Source organism: Sus scrofa, chromosome 15, assembly GCF_054392235.1.
Source record: "Sus scrofa isolate SSC_HxYL_T2T_F1_AM1 chromosome 15, Sscrofa_HxYL_maternal_Yorkshire_Landrace_v2.0, whole genome shotgun sequence".
Lineage (NCBI taxonomy): Eukaryota > Metazoa > Chordata > Mammalia > Artiodactyla > Suidae > Sus > Sus scrofa.
The window spans coordinates 104,127,102-104,136,777 of record NC_139397.1 but is presented as its reverse complement, the minus strand read 5'-3'; positions in this window follow the sequence as shown (position 1 = coordinate 104,136,777).

Genomic DNA, 9,676 nt, shown 5'->3' with positions numbered 1-9,676 from the left:
AGAAAGTGTCTTACATTAAGACATTTAATAAAAGAGTGATTCTATATGATGCTGGAACTAGAAAAGGCAAACACATAATTACAGAATTGCAAATAATAACATGTACCATATTAATACATCATGTGTCACTTGAAATCAGTGGAAACATTGTGATTAAAAAGAAGCATTTGAAACACTGGATATATATTTAGAAAAAAGTACTTGGCTACTTCTCAAATAGCACAACAAAATCACATTCTAGATTTGTTAAAGTGTTAACAATTTTTTACATTGAAAAAGTAAATATTAATTTCAAAATAAAGTGAACATGAATATTTTTACAAAGTTGGAATAGAGATTTTTCTTAAAATGACAGTAAAGGTAGAAGCAGCATTTGTATCTATAGAAATTTATTAAGTCCTTGATAAATATTTATTAGGGACTTAATACTTTCAGGCAATAGTTCCTGGGGATGTAATGATAAGCCAAGCAGATATAATCCCTGACTCATTACCTACAATGGGTTTCCTGGAGCTGAGGAATATGGGATGTTTAGGAATCAGAAATAATAGCAGAATAATATTTTGATACTTGCTGTGACTAACATGTCCAAACCCATAATATTGATATCTGTTGTTTGTCTTTAAGATAATTTTATTTTTAAACTTGTCAGGAATACATTATTTACAACTGTGTTGATTCATATTCACCTATAATACAAGTATATACTTTTTTGTAAAAATAAAAATTTAAGCATTTTTAAAAGTTGAGTGTCTAGAAATCAGCATATATTCAGGAATTCAAAAACAAGAAGATATAGCTATTTTCTAATGTTCTAGGCATTATTTTTATTAGAAAATGAATTATTGATTACTTATAACACAGTTATTCAAAGATAAGTGTAGGAGTTCCTGACATGGTACAGGGAAAATGAATGACTAGGATCCATGAGGATGCAGATTTGATCTCTGGTCTTGCTCAGTAGGTTAAGGATCTGGCATTGCCATGAGCTGTGGTGTAGGTTGCAGATGCGTCTTTGATCTGGTTTGGTGTGGCTGTGGTGTAGGCCAGCAGCTCCAGCTCCAATTCGACCCCTAGCCTGGGAACCTCCACATGCCATGGGTGTGGCCCAGAAAAAGAAAAGAAAAGAAAACCAAAAAAAAAAACCAAACAAGTGTAGTTAATAAGTCCATTTTCACATACTTGTATGTATGCACCAGAGCCAGAGCAATGCAGGATCTGAGCAGTATCTGCAACCTATACCATAGCTCAGAGCAACGCTGGATCCTTAACCTAATTAGCAAGGCCAGGGATTAAACCCACATCCTCATGGATACTAGTCGGGTTCATTAACCATTGAGCTATGATGGGAAGTCCTACACTAACTTTAAAACATTGGAACCCTAGCCTGGGAACTTCCATATGCTGCACATATGGCCCTAAAATGCGAAAACAAACAAAAACTTAAAATTGAAGCTAGCTATTTCCTGTCTTTCCTAACACTTTCCCCACATCTCTCTTCCCAAGCATGTTTTCATCTTTTTCAGGTATTACTGGTAATATTGTGTTTATCTAAAAATCATTAAAAATCATTATATAACTATTAATTAAATTTCAGTTTTATAGATTATTGCTTAACTTCTCATATAGTACATAAAGCAATATAATTTTTCATGAAATATATGTAACTTTTATACCTCCCATACATATTCTTTCTCTCATACATAGTTTACATCTTTCACTCTCTTCCCAATTATGACAATAAAACACTTTATGCAGCTGAACCAGAAAGTAAACTGCCTTCATTAAAAAAAATTTTTTTTTTAATTGAAACTTTCATGGAGACAATTGTAGATTAAATGCAGCCATCAGAAATAATAAAAAGAGATCTCGCTTTGCCCAGTTTTCCTAAATGATAACATTTTGCAAACTATAGTATAATACCATATATTGTGTATTGACCTCAGTAACAATCCATCCATCTTATTTTGACTTCCCCAGTGTATAATTCTTAGTACATAGTTCTGAAGCCAGTCAGCTCACTTCTTTGTTGTTCACTATCCTATGATCAGGTAAATCAGTTAAAACTTGTTCAATACTTTCTACCTAACAGAGGTCTTGTTTGTGAGTTTTGGTCTGATTAAGCCTTTATAACAATTAATGTAGGATGTTACAAAGAGTAAAGAGAAATGTCTGTATTCAGTTCTAAGTAACCAGAAGTTACCTGTTGTTTTTGTAGAATCTGCATTATTCATTGAGAATTATAGATCATCTTTTATTGTAAAATACGCTCTTTCATATGGAATTTCACATATCTTGACCTCAGCTACTATGTGGTACCACTACCTGCTATCTAACATCTAAGTTTTAATTTGATTATCAGGATTTCATAGATACCTCCAGTAATTAAAGGTATCTGGTTTGTTTTATTTACTTATTTTCTTATGTCACCTGAGAAAAAGCTTAGAACCTGGAGCAACTGATGTAGTATTCCACAATTGCTAGCAAGTCACAGTTCAGACTGACAGATTTAAAGGAAAGCATGTCTTCATAATGCTAAGATTTATTTTAAAAAATATGTGGACAAGGCAAAACTATAGGCAGTAAAAAGATCAATGGTTACCTCATTTCTCCCCTCCCATCCCAAATCTTGGTAACCATTGATCTTTTTCTAAAAATCAGGATTTTTAGATTAGTGAAAATACTCTGTAATATGATGGATACATTTATCCAAACACATAGAATAGATAATACCACAAGCAAACCTAGGTAAACTATGGATTCTGGGTGATTATAATGTATCAGTGTAACTTCATCAGTTGTAACAAATGTACCTCTTTGGGGAATGTTGATAATGGAGAGACTGAGTTTGTGTGTGGAGGAGCAGGAAGTATGAGGGAAATCTCTGTAACTTCCTCTTAATTTTGCTGTAAATTTAAAACTTCTCTAAAAATATTCTTTTAAATAAAATGTATGGACAGTGAACCAAAATGGCAAATTAATATATCCCTCTAGTTTCTTTCTTGCTTAAACATGTGAAAATAACAGAAAGGATATGGAATTAAAGATTAAATCCCTAAGAGTCTTAGAAATCAAGAACAAATGATATCAGAAGGCCAGATATTTGGAAATTTTCTAAAATAACAAAAATGATTAAATCAAAGAGTTAGAGAAAGCTAGAAACCAAACCTAGGGTAGAAGAGATTTTCCACAGAGTAAGAGCTTAGGGAGCCAATTATGGGAGTGCAGAAAACCTAAAGTAATGATCAACAGGGGAGCCATAGGTCAGCATCTCCCTTTGCTGTACTGAGCAGCCAAATCATACAAAATCCTGGCTGGCTTAGAGAAGACCAGAAGTGATAGAATTTGGCCTCCTCCAAGCCTTAGGAGACAAATTGCTGAGACTACCTCCCTGGCAACACATCCTGTTTCTCTGCTGTGGTAGGAACCTGCTTTAATATGAATTATATTCAAAAATACAAGCTAACCAAATACAATTCTCAGCAACCAACACACCAATGCAAAGACTTAGCATCTAGACTATTTAAGTAAATTCTAGGAATGTTTTAGAAAATTAAAAAAAAAAAAAAAAAAGGAAAAAAATGAACATAGGCAAATGTTTGGAAAAGGTGTTGCAAAAAAGAGAAAGCCAAAGTGACATAAATATTTAAGATATTTCACCTTTTTTAATAACCAGAGAATTATAAAGTTAAAAAGTCATATCTATTATCTGTAAGTTGAAGAAGATTTTAAAGTTTGGCAGTCCTAAGTGTAAGAATGGATTTGCGGAAATTATATACACAAATGGAGTGAAAGTAAATTATTACAATTGGCCTTGAGAGCTATGCAACACCTAGTAAACCAGTAGATGTTCATACTATATAATGTATTAACTATCAACATACAAATACTGAAAACATAGTCATGGGTTGAAAAAACAAGTTACATTTGGCTCTTTAAAATACCTTTTTAAAAATACAAATATACATGTTACCAATTCAACCAATATTATCAATGAAAAAGCATAGTGACTTGAGCAGGAATGATGGTGATCTTTAGGAAAAGAAGGACAATGGTATTAGGATAGGATGAAAAAAGTACCTCATCTATTTCTATGACCTTTATTAAAAGTGGTTTTTTCCCCTCCCTAAAAAAAACTGGCAAATACTAAGCAACATTCATTAAATATGTGTGGTGGCTACATAGGTATTTAAAATTATTTTCTGTTCTCTATGTTTGATATCTTTCATGTTAACATTCACTGGAAATTTAAGATGTCCACACGAAAACCTTCATAAAGATGTTGATAGCTGCCTTATTCATAATTGCCCAAACTTGGAAGCAGCTAAGATGTTCTTCAGTAGGTGAATGGATAAATAAATTGAGGTATATTCAGAAAATAGAAATTTATTTAGTGTTAAAAAGCAATGTGCTATCATGGCACAAAAAGATACACAGGAAACTTAAATGCATGCTATCGAGAGAAAGAAGCCAATCGAGAAAATCTGCATACTGTATGATTCTAACTATAAGACATTCTGGAAAAGGTAAAATAATAAAGACAGTAGAAAGATCAGTGTTCACCAGTGGTTGGTGTTCATCACAGAATGGTGAATAAGCTGAGCACAGAAGATTTTTAGGACAGTGAAAATACTGTGTTTTTATAATGATGGATACATATCATTACATATTTGTCCAAACTCACAGACTGTACAATATCAAAAGTGAGCTTTAAGGTAAACTATAGATTTCTAAGGTGATTACGATAATGTCAGTATAACTTCATCAACTGTAGCAAATTTACAACTCTGGTGGGGAATGTTGATATTGGGGAGGCTATGCACATGTGCTGGTAGAGGGTATATAGGAAAACTCTGTACCTATACTTTTCTTTTTACTATTTTTTTTTGCTGTGAACCTAAAACTGCTCTTAAAATATTTTTACTCCCCAATCATATTAAAAACACTGCAACATCAAAAACAAAACTTTCAGAATTGCTCTTGAGTCAAAGAGGAAAGTAAAGAATGAGGAGATGGGGAGCACTATGCCAAATCATGTTAGATGTAGCCAAAGAGATGTTCAGAAGAAAATGTATTGCCTTAAAAGCACTCTTTATAATGAGAAATTATATCTGTAAGTGAAAGAGGCACTTAGGTCTGAAACTTAGAATTAGGCATAAAAATGGAAATACAAATTCAATACCAAAGAAACATCCTAGGATTGTGAATAAGGCTGGTCTCTAGAATCAGGCTTCCTGGATTTGAGTTCAGGCTCTGTCATTCATCATATGTAAAATATTGGTAAAATTACTTAGCTCACCTTTCCTCAGTTTCCATATCTTTAAAATGGAATTTTAGTATTGTCTTTCATAGAACTAATATGAGTTAAATGTGTTAATATTATTAAAGCACTTTAAATGCTGGTTCATAGAGCCAATATTAATATAAGAACAATGTAATGCTATGTAAGTTTGATTAATACAAATTTTAAAAGTATTTAAAAAAGAAAATAGAAGTCAATAAGGACTTGTTATAGATATATTTGCAACTCAATGGACATTCGATGGATTCTATTATGTTTTCTTTTGAAACAAAACAGAAATGTAGAACTAACTATTAGAGCACTACTAGGTAGTATATTATTTGCCTTTTATAATTTTAGGGATGATTTGATGAAATCAATTTTTAAAATTTTTCATGCAACTCAAGACAAATTAATTGGGAGAACATGATAGAAATATATTTTATTTAACATAATTTAAGGGTCTTATTTCCTTATCACCAAATAAGACACCCAACTTGTTCAGAGCTGTGATGTCAGTTCCATATGTGGTATAGCAGGTTTCTTTTTAAAAAATCATGGCCTTGGAAAGAGAGGATTAATATGGTGGGATAGAAGGACTGGAGTTCAACTTCTCTCCTAAAAACAACAAAATTCACAACTAAAAACTGAGCAATCCCCACCCCAATGGGCTGGAAACCTTAAAAAAGATACCCCACTCCAGAAGAAAAAGAGGAGGCCACATCAAGAGGTAGGAGGGGCGATTTCACGATAAAAACAATCCTATACCTCCTGGGTGGGAAGCTCCACAGACTGAAAACTAACTGGTTCACAGAGACTTACCTACAGGAGTGAGAGTTTTGAGCCACACATCAAACCCTCATGTGTGGGGATCTGGCCCAGGGAGAAAGAGCCCCTGGAGCATCTGGCATTGAAGGCCAGAGGGGCTTGTGCACAGGAGCTCCACAGGACTGGGGGAATAAGAGACCCCATTCTTAAAAGGTGCACATGGACTTTCATGTGCACTGGGTCCCAGGGCAGAGCGAGGTCTCCATAGGAATCTGGGTCAAACCTGACTGCAGTTCTTGGAAGACATCCTGGGAACACAGGGGTGAATGTGGCTTGTTGTGAGGGAGGGACACTGAAAGGCAAAACTCTCGGGAGCATTCAGCAGCTGCTTTTCTCTGGAAGTGGCCATTTTGGGAAAATCTGGCCCCACCTATCAGTCAGTGCTGAGAAGCCCCAGGGCAAACTACAATCCAGGTGGGACCACAGCCCCACCCCTCAGTAAACAGGCTACCTAAAGACCCCTCAGGCACACAGCTGCCTCTAATCCCATCCAGAGACTAAGCCCCACCCACCAGAGGGATTAGAATCAGCTCCACCCACCAGTGGGCAGGAATCAGCCCCTCCCATCAGGAGCCTACAGCAAGCCCCCATACTGACTTCAGTCACAGGGGGGCAGACATCAGAAGTAAGAGAGGCTACAACTCTACTATCTGTAAAAAGGTCACCACACCAAAAACCTATAAAAATGAAAAGACAGAGGACTATAACTCAGATGAGGGAGAAAGGAAAAACCCCAGAAAATCAGCTAAGTGATCAGGAAATTCTCAGCCTCCAGGAAAAAGACTTTAGACTGTTGATGCTGAAGATGATGCAAGACATTGGAAATAAACTGGAGGCAAAGATAGATAACTTAACAGCAAACACCGAGCAAAGAGATACAGGATATCAAACTTAAGAAGCATGCAAAATACAATAACTGAAATAAAAAATTCATTAGAAGCAGCTAACAGCAGAATACAGGAGGCAGAAGTACAAATAAGGAAGGTAGAGGACAGATTAGTGGAAATTACGGATGCAGAACAGAAAAGAGAAAAAAAATTGAAAACAAATGAAGAGTCTCAGAGAACTCTGGGACAATGTTAAACACACCAACATCTGTATTATAGGGGTGCCAGAAGGAGAAGAGAGAGAGAAGGGAACAGAAAAAATATTCCAAGAGATAATAGCCGAAAATTTCCCCTAACATGGGAAAGGAACCACTCACTCAAATCCAGGAGGCACAACGACTACCATATAAAATAAACCCAAGGAGGAACACACCGAGACACATATTAATCAAACTGACCAAAATTAAAGACAAAGAGAAAATCTTGAAAGCAGCTAGGGAAAAGAAACAAGTAACATACAAGGGAACCCCAATAAGGTTATTGGCAGATTTTTCAACAGAAACTCTGCAGGCCAGAAGGGAGGGGCATGATATACTTAAAATGATGAAAGGAAAAAAACCTCCAACCAAGATTACTTTACCCAGCAAGGCTCTCATTCAGATTTGAAGGAGAAATCAAAACCTTCACAGATAAGCAGAAGTTGAGAGAAATCAGCAACACTAAACCAGCCTTACAACAAATACTAAAAGAACTTCTCTAGGCAGAAAAGAAAAGGCCACAACTAGAAACAAAAATTCCGCAAATGACAAGGCTCACCAGTAAAGGTATATATACAGTAGAGATATGAAATCATCCATGCACCACCAAAATCTGAAATCATGAGAAGAGATGGGTACAAATGCAGGACACTGGAGATGAACTTGCAATTAAGAGAACAACAACTTAAAACAATCTCATATACATATAGAGTTTTATATCAAAACTTCAGAATAACTGCAAAATCAAAAATCTACAACTGATACACAAACAAGGAATCTCTGAAGAAGAAATACCTCACAGTAAATAAGTGCATAATCCACCATGAAGGGGGCCATTTGACATCATTCTTGGAATGCTGAAGTCTTCTTAAAACTGATTCTGATTTCTTCTCCATGAAAGAATTTATGATAATTATAATTAAATAATGCAGCTGTACAATTAAATAATATAGTTCTACATTTGTATTATTAACAACCATTTTTCTCCATGGTTCAATGTAAAGTCTATAATGTCTTGTTTATCACATCACCTAGAATGGTGTAATGCATTTATTGAAGAATCAATAAGAGGTAACAAATTGTGAGGACATATTTATATAGTTATGCTGTTTTTTAACCAATTTATGCATTTTATATTTTACTTATTTTCAGAGGGTGGATTATTTTTGTTATTCTTACCAGCTATTCTTTTTATTATGCTGTATAAAATATTTAATAATATGTCTTTCTTCTTTATAAATTTTAGTTGCATAATATACATGATTTTAATATAATGATAATTTTTAAAGAAAAATTGAAATGTAATAGATAATACTAAAGAGTAAAGATGAAAGCCATACAAAATGGGATGAAGTATAGAATAAACTTCCTATTTGTCTCAGCATATTTTCCATTCCACTTCTCCAGAGGGAGTCACTTAATCTGTTTATTAAGATCCATGATATAATAATCTGTGTGAATGTAATTGTGTTTAATATATGCATTTTATTTTGTAAAAAAAAAAAAATTAAGAAAAAATGATGGCCTTGAACATTCAATGGAAAGCTAGGCTCTCTCCCCAAATGAACAACTGTTTCTCTTCACATCATGAAGAATGAAAGTGGTACAGTTTTTGTGGGTATTGGTCAGGTTCAGTGTATAAACTAAGAAGAAAAATTGGGGTTTGGAGATAATCCCATCTGAGAAAATAATAAAGTCAGTGCCTGTGCTACATTTCACATGGCCCAGCAGAGAAAGAGCCATTTGCTGATGGTCACAGCAATGAGCAGAAGTAGTACTTGGGATATTGACTTTGAGAATTCAGTTACAATGAAACACTAATTTGAAATTATTATACTACTAAGAGAAGAAGCATTCTAATAGTACAAAATAAAACAATGAGAGTAGACATACAAAATCGTCCAAGGGAAAAATAAAACTGAAGTAAGAGAATCAGGAACAGAAACTTGAAATCAAGTTTAAATAGATGATACAGGAAATGTGATAAGGGAGACTGAGTGAAATTCTGGGTTCTCTCAAGGAAGGAGGGAGGATTGGTATTTGGAAAGACAGGAAACAATAAGTATGGTGAAGAGACTGATATAATTTAATAACTATTATCCTCCAGATACTGAGATAAGGAAGAGAAAATTTAAGAGGGGGATTACCAGTAATGTTAAATGACACAGAGAAGTCTAATAGAAGGAGAAATGAAAGGGCTTTTTTATTTTGGCATTTTAGAGGTGATTGTTATTCATAATGAAAACAATATCATCCGCTAACACCTAGGCTAGATGTTGTTTCATATACTACCATCTTGCCCTCTAGAGATTGATTTTTATGGAGGAGGTTGGATTTATAAACATGAATGGCTTGTGTGATAAGTTAATACACTCTGGGAACTATGGAACCTTGGACACAAGAAAATCAGTCTAGCTCTCACTGGTGAAAAAGATTTATAAATATATTTGAATTATCCTATTATGCCCCTCATCCATAACAAT